A 14377-nucleotide genomic window follows, 5' to 3' on the forward strand; every position below is an offset into this window, starting at 1 on the left:
TTCCTCCTCCAAAAACTAGGTGCGTCTTACGGTCTGGTGCATCTTATAGAGTAAAAAATACGGTACATTAAGCGCTCCACCTGCTTTTGCCTGGCATGTGGCCCTTGGAAGATTGCCTGGAAGGGGGTTAGCCCTTGAGCTGAAAAAGCTTTCCACCTCTGGGTTAAAGAGTGAAACACTGAGCTCCTGGTGAGCCTTGGGTGGTGGTCAATCAGGTGTTCAACAAGCTATCTGTTTGGGCTGATTACCTGGGAATGCAAGTACTTTGAAGGTCACGGTAGATGGTTAGTGGATTGCAATCATTATTGGGGAGTGGGGCACAGATCATATTCTTTGAAGTTTTCACGAGAAAGAAAGCTGGTGGGAGCAGATCTTCTACTTGGGGCAGTCACCTGAACCCTTTGGCCTATTTCTGCAAAGAAGACTCCTAGATGAATCTCCGACTCCCCTCAATCAACCAGAGCTTAGTGAGGGTGCACAATTTAATTCTTGGCCCCAACATACTTCCAGTTCTTAGCTGGAGAGCCATTGTGGCTTCCAGTCCTGACATGAGCTGTGCAGTACTTAAGTATGAAGTACTTAATTTGTTAAATAAAGAAAGAGTTGACCTTTAAAAATATTGGCAAGATTTGTGGGGGGGGGGTGCATCCCCCCTCAAGTATGCATGCACAAATTCCTCATTATCAGCCTTCACAAGTCAGAAATTTCGGATCCCTAACCCGTTGCAAGCTAAAACAACCAGGGATTGTCTGCCATAATCACTAGCAGGTTTATTGTAGCATAAGGTTCCACCTGACCATGAGGCCTCTGTCCAGTGAAAGTTTACTGAACAATAAATGCATTCTCCTTTATAGTGTGACAAGAAGACTTCCTTTCTCACTTTTAAGCTTTCAGATGAGAAATGTCAAAGTGCTAAGTCTGTACTGGTTCATACTTTGATTCACATCTTCTCTGCAACCACACAGCCTCTTTCAGCTTGGAATCCTTCCCACTATTTCTAGTGTTTAATGTATGTGTGCCGTTCCTTATGTAGCCAAAACAGCACCACCCAAACACAGGAGGGAGGTATCAGCAGCCTTGGGAGAACTCCAAGTCTGCAGAAGTACACGCATCTTTTGGGGAGAGGGACCCTAATGGGGGAACCCCCAAAAAACCCTCAGCAAGGATGGAGTGTGTTTGGTGGACACAGGAAACTGATTATTGAAGGATGGGGAGTGGAACAGAGAAGTGAGCAGGGGAATGTAAAGGAGTCACTGGGACCCTGAAGAGCAGCGCTCTATGGGCCCCTCTAGACCTGGGTTTTATTGCAAGTGTATTCTGCAGTGTGTTCTCGACACAAAAAGAGTGCATTAGTGATGGGTATCTTTCTGCCTTAGTTTGTTCTGAGATGCGCTCCCAACGGCACCACATTTTGGTTGTCCAGAGCAGGGTGGGGACTATAGAGCAACAAAACCGGAACATTTGTGAGCGTGAAAAGTTCTGGGATTTCAGCAGGATGTTATGGGACATGCACAGATGAGAAATGAAGCCATGTGGCCACCCCAGAACTTTTCACAGGTGGCAGACAGCATTGAAAGCAGATTTGCATATGGCCACTCCACTAGCATTATGAGAACAAATAATCATGAATGTACAATGAAAAGGCTGTCTGGAAGGGCCCTGCCCTGCCACGTTTTCTCACAGGTCCTTCCAAATGTTGCTTGTCCTTTAAATTTGCCAACAGTTCCTCAAACTAGCCCTCAAACCTGGAACCCAAATGCGGGTGGACTGATGCTGAATTCTCATATTGTACCCTGTTTTAGATACAGAGTGCACCAGACCAGTGGCAGCAGAGGGAAGGGCGGACAATATTCAGACAAATGATGGAGCTGGTAGGCTATTGTTTGCAAGAGCAGCAGAAATAATCCTGTCTCACTTCTGCCACCATTTGCTCTTGCGATGGGTGGGTTTGTCTCTCATTTTCATTTCCTCTTTTAGATTCAGCTGCTTGGGAACAATCAAGCACCATGAGCCACAAGAAGAAAAAGCTGGAGGGGAGCTCCAAAAAGTCCATCTTGTCCATGGGATGCTCCTGCCTTGGTTGCTGGAAGATGGAAGGTACTCGTGGTCATGAACGGCATGAAAATGTTCTTACGTTCCTTGCAGTCAGTTGCTCTGTTGAGCCCCCTTGTGGCCCTCAAGTGGAGTCCTTATACCTTCCTGAGGATTCTGCCTGGCTTCCTCCAGTCTTTGTACCGGTCCCTCCGTGGTGGGTAAACCAGCGGCTGAGAAAAGCCTGAGTGGTTCATCCGTGAGGAACGGCTGAAAAAAAGCAAAAGGGTGTAAATATATAAGGAACTGAGTTACCAAAAATAAGGTGAAATATTGAAGAAAGATAAAAGTGATTATAGAAATGCTAAGAATTTAGTAAGATGTATGGAAGTCAGAAAGAGGGAGGGAAGGAGGTCGATGCTCTGTTAGAGCAATGTATTAGGATATGGAATTATGTAACAAAATGTGAATATGAAAAAATTGAAAACTTAATAAAAATTATTATGGGGGAAAAAGCAAAAGGAGAACATCAAGAAGAGCCCTGCTGGAATGATGCTGTAGTTGGCTACTAGTTTCCAGGTCCTTCTTTGCACAAAACTTCAAAATGCAACTTAGTCAGACCACTGCTATTTTCACCTGAGATTCAAGAAAGTGGACTCTCCTTCACTGGAAGTTTTTAAATAGAGATTGGACAGCCATCTGTCAGGGATGCTTTAGCTATGATTCCTGCATTGCAGGGGGTTGGACTAGATGGCCCTTGGGATTCCCTTCCAGCCTTACAATTCTGTGATTCTATGGTCCTAAGTGCATACCACCACATTTAGGTTGCACAATTAAAGCTGATTTGGCACCTTTTGCAAAACCCACTTGCCTGAAATCAGACTTTTTGCAATAAAGTAACAGATGTAAAAATGCCCTAGAAATTATTGGATAACAATTGCTTGGGGCAACATCATCAAACCTCCCTGGAAACCAGTTGGCTTTTTCTTGAGCATTCATTCAAATGCAATATAAGCCACCCGCCAACTTTGGCCAAAGGATCAGGAAGATGGCAGTAAAGTTGTAAAAAAAACTTAAAGGAGAATCAAAGTGAATATTCCCTGAACTCCAAATTAAGTAAATAAGTGAATAAGTAAGTAAGTTTGGTGTACCATATATCATATACCTACACGACTGAGCCAGCATGTATATTCTATAATCTCATAGCCTCCCACAAGTACTCTGATTTTCCAGGGACAGTCCCAGGAATTACAAAAGCCATCCCAGCTTCTGATTTGATCCTGGAATGCCCCTGTCCCGCCCCCCCCCCCCCGCCAGCACTGCCAGCGCAAAGCTCAGAAAGGAGGATGAGTTGGTGCTTGTTCCAAGCTATGACAAAGGTGACTGTGGCTGCTGCAAGGGAGACCCCTGCTGCCTCTCCATGGTTGCCACTGGCCTCCTCTGCTGGGCAGCTATTATTAATTAATTAATTAATTAATTATTAATGTTGCGATACATATTTGAAATCTTTACATAATGATACATATGCATTATATTCGTAAATTCACATTTTCACATTTCATTATGTACCAACGTTTATCCCTTTCTTATTTCTTGCCCTGTGTCTTCCCTCCACCCGCGCGTGACTTCTTTGTTATTATTTTGTAAATTTATTATTGAGATTGTAATTTTGTATCTTAATAATTAAACTTTCAATATTATATATCTGCTTAGCTTAACTTCACTTTGTGAAATCAGTCTATACATAGCAATAAATTCTTGTTGGAGCATCTTTTGGTCATGTATTCTTCTACACATTTCCATTCCTGTTTGAGATTTTGATTAGAATGCATTCTAATTGTCGCCGTCATTTTCGCTAATTCAATCATTTCAAAAAATTTATGTTGCCAATCTTTCAATGTTGGTACTTCTTCTGATTTCCTATTTTTTGCAGTCAATAACCTTGCAGCGGCTGTTGCATATAAAAAGATTCTCTTCATGTCTTTGAGGATGTCATTTGTTATAATTCCTAAAAGGAATGTTTCCGGCTTCTTACCAGTTGTTGTTTTAAACATTTTTTTCAGTTCCTCGTGTATATTTCCTCCCCAAAATTTTAATTTTATCACATCCCCGCCAGACATGATATAAGGATCCCTCTGATACCTTACATCTCCAACACAGATTCGATGTTACGTTTATAAATTTTAGCCAGTTTTACAGGGGTTAAGTACCACCTGTAAAACATCTTCATAATGTTTTCTTTGATAGTAATACATGCGGTGAAATTAATATCTGATTTCCAAAGTTTTTCCCAATCATCTAATGAAATCGCTCATAGTGGCTGCTAGATAGGGGGTGAAGAGAGCAGCAGGATTGCATCCTTTGCTGGTGCCCGGGGTACACACATGCGCCAGACAGGACCAGGGGCTGGGCCCAGAGGGTAACCCCCCCCCCATACCAGCCCAAGTCCTGCCACTCGCCACCTGGCTCAGGGTGGGGCCTGACAGGCCTATAAGATCTGCTGCTGTGGCTGCTACCACCCAGGAGGACTCCCCTGCTCAGTGCCTGAGGGCCCCAGTCCTGTCACTCACCACCTGGCCCAGGGCGGGGCCTCATGGGCTCTATAAAGGACTGCTGCTACTGCTGAGCAGAGAGGGCTCCGTTTTCTTTGGTTTTTTGTTTAAATTGCTGTTATTTTTTACCTATGTCATTTTAAACTGTGATATTAATGCTGTATTCTTAGTTTTAGATTTTGATTTACTGTATTTTTCGCTCTATAAGATGCACCAGACCATAAGACGCACCTAGTTTTTAGAAGAGGAAAACAAGAAAAAAAATATTCTGAATCCCAGAAGCCAGGACAGCTAGCGGGATCGCAGCGCAGCGATCCCTCTGGCTGTCCTGTCTTCTTGCTTGGCCATGCACAGCCTCTCCCGGGCAAGGGGAGCCTTCATCCCCTGCCTGGGAGAGGCTGCGCGCAGCTAAGGCTTCCCCTAGAGCTGCGCTCCCTTTAAAGAGCGTGTGGAGTGTGTGTGCGGCTCTTGGGGGCTTTTCCCCGAGGAGGGAGAGGGGCACCCCTTCTCCCTCCTCGGGGAAAAGCCCCGAAGAGCTGCACACACGCTCCATGCGGCTCTTTAAAGGGAGCGTTGAGCAGAGCCTCTTGCCTGCATTTGTTCCATAAGATGCACAGACATTTCCCCTTACTTCTTAGGAGGGGAAACGTGCGTCTTATAGAGCGAAAAATACGGTATGTGGAAGTTGTTTTCCATTTGGTTGTGTATTTTTTTTTACGTGGTTTATTTATTGTTTATGACTTTCGTAGTTATGTAAATCTTGTCGTGTTGTAAGCCGCCTTGAGCATTGTTTTTAATTGTGGAAAGGCGGCATACAAATAAAAAATGATGATGATGAAGTCTTGCCGCCACTGCAGAGTGGGCACAGGGAAAAGAGGGTTCATAGGGCTGTGCTGTGTCACACCGCCCGCTCGCCCACTTGCACAGGGGGGAGCCCAGCCAGCCAATGGGTGCATTCCCACAACACTGTGGCAGCAAGACCAGGTCGGGCTCTGGGGCCCAGAGCCCCACAGTGGCAGACAGGGCAGGGATCCCTGTGTGGGGGCTCCAGTAGCATAGCTAGGGGGCAGGGGGAGGGGCGCCCCGGCAGCACTTACCTTTGGAGGCGGCATGCCAGAGCCCAAGGTGGCACGCAAGCCCAGGTGCCCCAGAGCCTATCGCACCACTCCCAAATTACCGTGGCCCAGGGTTGGGGCTCACAGTGCACCAAGCTGCTGCCTTCCCCCACCCCAGCCTCCAGATGTTAGCTGAGAAGGACACAACCGGCACACACTGGCCCCTGTAAGCAGCAATGGGTCTGCAGTGTGCCCAAGCCAGCACGTTTCTCCTGGGCGTCCTCCGCCTCCCCCTCAGCTGTGCTCCACCTGAAGGATGCCTGGGAGGGATGTGCATAGCTGTCAACCTTTCCTTTTTTTGCAGGAAATTCCCTTATTTCAGTGCCTTTTCCTGCTGCTTCCTGCTGCTATCCCGGATTGTTAGATATCCCGTAGGTGAGGCTGCTGATCCCTTATTTTCAAATCTGAAAGTTGACAGCTATGGGGATGTGGCAGCTTGGGTGTCAGCCCCGCGCTGCTGCTGCTTCTTCTTCTTCTTCTTCTTCTTCTTCTTCTTATTATTATTATTATTATCATTTTTATTTTAGAAGAAGAGTTTGGATTTGATATCCTGCTTTATCACTACCTGACGGAGTCTCAAAGCGGCTAACCTTCTCCTTTCCCTTCCTCCCCCACAACAAACACTCTGTGAGGTGAGTGGGGCTGAGGGACTTCAGAGAAGTGTGACTGGCCCAAGGTCACCCAGCAGCTGCATGTGGAGGAGCGGGGAAGCGAACCTGGTTCACCAGATTACGAGACTACCGCTCCAAACCACTACACCACACTGGCTCCCAAGCCCCGCGCTGCTTTTGTGGGCAGCGTGGGATCAGCGCATGCAGGCCACGTCCCCCTCAGCCCCCCTCCAGGTGGAGTGTGCCAGTGAGGGATGCAGCTCTGGTGGCCAAACCCAGCACGACTTCCCTGGCATGTCCCGCCTGCATGGTGTGGTGTGTGCGTGCTAGCATGCACCACAGGTGCCACTGGAGCTCCCTACACCACTGGAGGACACCTAACTTGCACCCCCTAAAAAAGCATGTGACTGGGGCTATCCCCCCCCCCCCCGTCCTCTCCACGCTGCTTGCCTGGATGAGAGGCAGCCACTGTCAAGCACCAGCCCTGCGTGATGCTCTGGCTGGGAGGGACAGCAAAAGGGCAGAGTTTCCTGGGCAGAGAGAAAGGTGGAGCAATGGGCAAGGAATATTGATTAAAAATAAAAATAAAAAAGTGCTTTGTGCACCCTTTTTTAATCTTGCCCCTTTCTAGAATTTATTTATTGCTGTGTGTTTTTCTTTTTGTAAATCTCCCAAAGAATAAAACAAAACTGGGATTAAGGGGTTTCTCAGGACGATGGAGTGTGTGTGTGTGCTGTGTCCTATTGGTGTAGCAGTGGTGATGATCGCCCTTCTTCTGATAGGAGGACACACACAAAAATGGTAGGCGGAGTAGGGTCAGTTGTGGGGAGAGTGAGAAATGTCCCTATTTCGTCTGAGGAATGTTGGGGTATGTAACCAGTAGCCAGCTCCTGCAAGAGGAAGCTTGTAAGCTTTGTGTGTAGTCTTAAGTATTACTATTAGTACAGTGGTCCCTCGGGTTACAGACGCTTCAGGTTACAAACTCCGTTAACCCAGAAATAGTACCTCGGGTTAAGAACATTGCTTCAGGATGAGAACAGAAATCACATGATGATGGCGTGGCAGCGGCGGGAGGCCCCATTAGCTAAAGCGGTACCTCAGGTTTAGAACAGTTTCAGGTTAAGAACGGACCTCCAGAACAAATTAAGTTCTTAACCAGAGGTACCACTGTATTACTATTACTATTACTATTACTATTACTATATTACAAGAGGGACTCTTACCCACTTGGAGATTCAAGCCCTACACCTGGAGGGGGCTAGGAAAACCTAGAGACTGGAGCTCTGGCAACCATATCAGGAAATTCACAGATAAGGCATGACTAGGATTGCTATATTTCAAACTCTGAAAATCCGCCAGAAAAAGTATGGCAATTTTTTTAAAAAAAGGTTTTGCGCTTTTTGAGTTTTTGAGCCCAAAACAACACCGCCGACGTGGGTTGTCGTACACCTGGATTTTCCCAGACAGTTTAGCAGTTTCCACCTGGACACTGCTTCCAACTGCAGTATTCCAGATATGTCTGGGAAATTCTGGATGTGTGGCAACCCTGTGGGCATGACGGCAGGGGCCTTCTGCTGTTGCTGCCCATCAACTGAGGGCTCATTCACACTTCCGTTTGTCCCTTGATTCCTAGTCATGGGTCTGAGCTGTTTATCTTTTGCCCCACCGCTTTCCCCAGAAATACCCACTGTTTACTGCTGAAATGGAACAAACATAAATCAGCAGAAAACCCGGTCGACTTTCGCTCTGATTCTGCAGTAAACCAAGGGTTTTCCTGGGGAAAGTGGGAGGGCAAAAGAAAAACCTATTGGACCCGTGTTTAGAAACCAAAGGACAAACAGAAGTTAGAGGCATATGATGATACACAGCTTCATTTAGCAGTACAATGGTACCTCAGGTTACAGACGCTTCAGGTTACAGACTCCGCTAACCCAGAAATAGTACCTCGGGTTAAGAACTTTGCTTCAGGATGAGAACAGAAATCACGCGGTGGTGGCATGGTGGCAGCAGGAGGTCCCATTATCTAAAGTGGTACCTCAGGTTAAGAACAGTTTCAGGTTAAGAACGGACCTCCGGAACGAATTAAGTTCTTAACTTGAGGTACCACTGTACAAGGCGTGGGGCAGAGATTCCCTCTCAACATAGTGTTGTTGTTGTTGTTGTTGTTGTTGTTGTTGTTGTTGTAGTATTCATATCCCACTTTTCCCCTAGACTCAAGGCAGCTTACACAAATGAAAGCCAATGATTTTTACACTTGTTCTTATCCAAAACGCTGAGAAGCTATTAAAACCCAGTGTGTTTTCTTTAAGACTCATGATGGCAGGTGCTGCACAACTGCCCAGCTGCCCACTGCAGTGGACACTTCTGCATTCTAGTCCCCAGCATAATTCCATACTGGGAGAAGTCTAAAAAGCCATAGAAACAGACTAGAAAGCAAGCAGACTTGCTCCACAGAGAGCTCCCTCACTACAAGCATAGCTACAGGAAGATGATAAGGAAGACTATACAGTATTCTCTATTGAAGAAGGCTCTTGCCTTTCTCCTGCCACTTTGTAGCATCCATGGAAATTAATAAAATGTGTGTCTCATCAGAAGAATGTTTCCTAGCTCAAACAGTGCATGCAGTGTTGCTTTGGTTTGGTCAGGCTTACCTGGAGTCAGACATGGCAGCAAGAGCTTTGCCTTGACCCACCTGAGATGGCCTTGCAGCCCACCTGGTGGTCTTGACCCACTGTCTGAAAAGCTATGCTCTGCACTGATCAGCAGTGGCTGTGGGCTTCTAGGGTTTCAGATGAGGGCCTCTCCCAGCTCTGTCTGGAGACACCAGGGACTGAACCTGGGACCTTCTGCATGCAAAGTGGGTGCTCTGCTTCTGCCTATGGCCCTTACCCTCCTTGAGATCATTTAGCCAACTGGCAACATTCAGAGCTTGGTGATTCTGGATTTCATTTTTCCTGCCAACCTTTTGACTCAGTGGTGGTGGACTGTTTTGCATTAGAGTAAAATTACCAGTATTTTTCAGGAGGGATTCAAGTGCATACAGTTTAATTTAGATTTGTGCAATTAAAGCTATCTGTCTCACTAGCTTAACGATTTCACCCCTTTTATCAGACTATTTGCAGTTACAAACATTGCAGGGAAAAGCACAAAAAACTGGGTTGACCAAAGGAGGTCCCTTCTAGGTTGGTGGTCCCTGGTCCCCCCCCCCCCCCAGCAATATACCATCGGCATAATAGTAAATTAATGATGGATTTATACTGGAACATCCACACATCATTCTGCCTTGTTAGTTGTTCTGCAAGACTTCCCCTATGTCACCACATTCTTGCCGTCTTGTGCTATAGTGCAGCAAAGGTGTGACATCCCGCCCCTTTGGAACATTTGTAGTATAAAAAGTTACAGGTTTCAGCAGGAAGTTGCGGAACATGCACCAACGGGAAGCACAGAAGCATGTCTGTCCAAAAACTTTTGCAAATGGTATTGAAAGCAGGATTGTGTATATCCATCCTGAGGCCATAATGAGCACAAATAATCATGAATGCACAATTAAAAGGATGCCTGGTGGAGGAGACTTGATAGGAGGAAGATGTGTAAACACCCTGCAAGCAAATCAGGATGAATGCAAGATGCACACTCATTGTTCTAATGCTGCTCTGGAAACAAATCCGAACAAATGCTCAATAAAGACTGGACATGGTCTAATCCCACTGTAAGCTGTGTGCAAGCAAAGCAGCATGAATGCTCAATAAACATGCTGTCTGGAAGTAATCTGGGGTGTCAAAACCAGGGTTAGGTGGCTTCATTGTTTCAGATGAATTAACACAGATTGTTGTGATATTGCGTGCATCTGTAGCACCAGTGCATGCTGGCAGTCAAAAATTCTGCCACCCAAATCTGTCTCACAGACAAGAGTGTGCAGACAGAGAGCCTCAGGGGGTGACAAGAGCCCTAGTTCTGTGGCAGAGCACATGCTCGGCATGCAAAATGTTTCACGTGCACACACACACACTCACATGCAAACGCAGACACCTATGTTTCGGTGTCCTGGATGAATCCTCTCTTGCCTTTATACTTCAGCATTAATCAACTTACCTGGATGACCAGAGAGGCCCAGCTTGCTTCTTGGGTTTGGTTGCCTGCTTCTGGTACTCCATCCAGCCGCTCACAAGCTCGTGGATGATCATCAGATAAAGGAGGAAGATGAGGATGGCCGGGTCCATTTGGGGCACTTCTGGGTCTCCTTCATTGGGCCCGGGGGACATGGATGCAATGGAGCAAAAGGCAGAGGAGGGATAATTCTTGTCTGCTCTTCCTTCTCTGTCTGGCAAACAGGAGGAGTGGGGATGCAAAAGCAGCTGTCATAAATGATGGCTTGCTGGCTGGGACCGTGCAGAGTGATTTACTGCTGTTGGAGGCAGGAGGCAGGTGCTTTCCATGCCGCTGAGCAGCTCTGATGTGGCCGCACATGTTGTCTCCGTCTGCCCCTCTGCCTCCACCACCATCTCTCGTCTGTCCGCAGGCTGGCTCCTGTCCTCCGCTCTGGTGCTATTTACTGCATCGTTCTGCGGATGCCTGTGCAGGCAGACGCAAGAACAAAGGAGCGTTTTGCATGTTTCTTGAGACACAAAACAAGCTTGTCTCCAGATCAATCCATTTGGAGGAGCAGGGGCAGAAAAAGCACCGGTTAGCTGCCTCCCTTACGGTGCTGCAGGGGTCCAAAGCCAGTCTCTCAGGAGGACCTAGACTTCTACGGACATTAGCCTTCTGCAAATATTTTGCAGAGGGGTAGCCATGTTCGTCTCTTGCAGCAAAAACTACAGAGTCTTAAAGACTAATGAAGGTTTGGGAAACGGAGTTCTTATAAGAAGAATGGCTACGTTTCCAGATTCACCACCGAGGCAGGAAAACGCTGGCATTATTCTCTCGCCTCTCTTTGTGTTTAGTATGGTGATCGCCTAAACAATGTACTGCGAGTTTAAATCTGGCTTTGTTCACACCCTTACACCCACAGATTCAGTCAAACTCCTGAGTCTTGCTCCAGTCTTACTTTTGACTGTCTAATAAGGATTGAGAAGAAATTCAGTTCAGTTTGCATTTAATTTGCACTTTTCAAAACAATTCAGGAGCTGGAACTTAGCAATTCTTCAAAATTTACAGCTCCTTGAATTTTGAAGTGCGGTTCTCTAGCCAAGTAAACCATGTGAAAATGGACAAACTGAAGTAAAGTGTGCATTAAAATGCACAATTGCTTAAAATAACATTCAAAAGTGCATTATATTAAGCAAAATTGCTTGTCATAGTGTATAGTAGGTCAAACTGCATATAATAATTTGTACATTAGGAGAAATTTGCTGATAAATTTTCATGAGGCCTTTAAAAAAAAAGGAAGGAAATTGCAAAGTGATGTGGAAGTGTGGAGAATTGAATTTAAGACTGGAAACATGGGAAACTGGGAGAAACCAAAATTGACGAAGCTGCCCATCCCTACTTCCTAATGATTATATTGGCATTCTTTATTCACAATGCTCTAGGAGGAGGAACAGGTTATAAAATAGAATTTTACATAAAGTTACCAGATTTTTTTCAATGAATCCAGGGACACAATATATATATATACAATTTTTTCAAAAAGAGAGAGAGAGAGAGAGAGAGAGAGAGAGGGGAATAGTTATGAAAAACAAAAATAAAGAAGTAATATCTTCTCTTCTGTGGTCTCCTCTGTTGCGTGGCCTTCCTCTGGGTCCTGGCCTTTCTTGGAGCACTAGCCGTGCTTCCCCCCTCCCTCCCTCCCTCTCCCTCCTTGCACTGCAATCCCCTACAGGCTTACTCAGGAGTAAGCATTAGCAGAAACCCCCTCCTTCTGCTGCTGCCCTGCCCACCTGTCTGGGCATCTGCTGCACAGGCATTGTCCGGTGGCCGCCCATCCACGCCGCGGTGCGCCCAGTCAGTGTGTCCGGGGCAGAGCCGGTGGTGAGCGAGTGGGAGGAGGCACACTTGGGCCGGATCAGCTTGTCTCCTGCTCGCCTCTCGTCTGCAATGGCCAACGATGAGCTGTCTGAAAAGCTGAGCCACTGCTTGCAAGTTGAGGAGCACAATGGCAAAGCCGAGCAGCAGCCACAGCCGCCCAAGCACCACCTGGAGGCCAAGCCAGAGCCCGAGCTGCCGGTCTTGGACAGTGGCGCCAATGGCAAGCTGAGCACCAAGTTGCAGTGGCGCACCAAGCTCAACGACCCTGCGCAGCTCTCGCCCAGCGGTGGCGCCTAGCAGCGTGTCTTCAGCTCCTACACAGAGTCCCCATATGATGTGTCTTGTGCGCAACACATCATATGGGGTCTTCCAGAGAGGAAAAATGGCGGGTGCCACAGCAGTGAGCAGCTCCTGAAGCCAACCACAGCCAACTGCACTACCAGGCTGGCTCCGGGCTGCTGAGACTGCCGCTGCTGCCGCTGCTGCCACATTTCCCAGGGACATTAGATGAAATCTGGGGATGGAATTTGTCCAGGGACAAATTTGCAAATCTGGGGACTGTCCCTGGAAAACGGGGACATCTGGTAACCCTAGTTTTACATGGAAATTAGTTCCAACCCAAAAGAGTTTTGCCTGTTTAGGAGCACTTGTTGCATCAAGCCACTCGTTATATAAAAGAAAACAGTCTAACTAACACACCATTACATATGCCATACCTATAGTGCGTATGAAAGAGTTAAGGCCTTTCCTATAATAGACTTCTGCGGTATAAACTGTAAGCATCAATACCTAAGTATTTTGGTACAGCTGTATCTATTGTGGTATGCACATGTTCATGTGCTGGCTACTTCAGGAAAACTTGAATGTACATATATATATTATTATATGTATAATAATGCGCTTATAATTACACTTATAGTAATGTGTATAACAATGCAGGTAATATGCAGAAAGGGACGCAGGTGGCGCTGTGGTCTAAACCAGTGAACCTCTTGGGCTTGCCGATCAGAAGGTCAGCGGTTTGAATCCCCAGCTCCTGCCAACCTAGCAATTCAAAAGCACGTCAAAACTGCAAGTAGATAAATAGGTACCTCTCAGGCAGGAAGGTAAACGGCATTCCTGTGCGCTGCTCTGATTTCACCGAAGCGGCTTAGTCATGCTGGCCGCATGACCCGGAAAAACTGTCTGCGGACAAACACTGGATCCCTCGGCCTATAGAGCGAGATGAGCGCTGCAACCCCAGAGTCGTCTGCGACTGGACTTAACTGTCAGGGGTCCTTTACCTTTACCTTAATATGCCGAAATTGTTTGATTGGAGCCAGTGTGGGGAATGAGTTGCTTCTCACTGATATCTAGTACAAGACAGGAATGTGGGGGGCGGGGGAGTCTGTGTGGATAAGCTGGCCACAGATATTTTTTTTAAAAAATCCCACTGCTACTCCAGATGCAGGCTGCATTTAAAACATACGGATCTCCCCACTGCCACTACCAATCAATCTTGGGAATTGTAGCTTTCTTAAAGTTGCTCAGAATTGTAGCTTTGTGAAGATAAGTTACACTTCACAAGATTCTCTGGGGTAAGCGTTTTGCTTAAACATGCCAGATTCTTGCAATGCTTACAGCGTACTTGGAAGGTTTGTTCAGTTATTATGCCCAATATGGAAATGAGGAGGCGGGACTCAGAGACAATTGTTTACCTGAGGCACTACAGAGCCCCAGGCGACACTTGCAGACCCTTCCCGTATGTTCAGCAATGTGCGTAATAGGAAGGTACATCCTGAGGTTTTGCTCCTCCCATCCCAATGGGGACACATTTGGAAGCAGATGACATGAGCAATCCATGCGCTGCTGCCACCACTCCCAGCACCACCCACCTGCTCTGCCACTGCTGTTTGCCTTGCTGTGTCTGCTACTGGTAGAGCAGCGGTGCAAATTTCAGGGAAGACCATGCTAATTTCAAGATCTCGCCCAAAATTATGTGAGATATTGTATGCTCCACAAGATCTCACGCAACTTCAGTCAATATCTCAACCAAAATGGATGTGCTATGGCCCCAAACCGGTGTTTCTTCGCCGTTGGTAGCAGGGCACCCACAGGGTTG

General features: G+C 46.7%; 1 long non-coding RNA gene across 1 annotated transcript; it reads right to left on the reverse strand.

Moving 5' to 3' along the window:
* Positions 1–745: 745 nt before the first annotated feature.
* Positions 746–11232, reverse strand: LOC308468636. Its single transcript, XR_013981749.1, has 2 exons — positions 10402–11232; positions 746–2301 (listed from the first exon to the last, which is right to left on the reverse strand). It is a non-coding gene; the product is annotated as an uncharacterized lncRNA (long non-coding RNA).
* Between the last annotated feature and the right edge of the window lie 3145 nt (positions 11233–14377).

Source organism: Podarcis pityusensis (assembly GCF_964106645.2).
Source record: "Podarcis pityusensis genome assembly, chromosome: Z".
In the NCBI taxonomy this organism is placed as follows: domain Eukaryota; kingdom Metazoa; phylum Chordata; class Lepidosauria; order Squamata; family Lacertidae; genus Podarcis; species Podarcis pityusensis.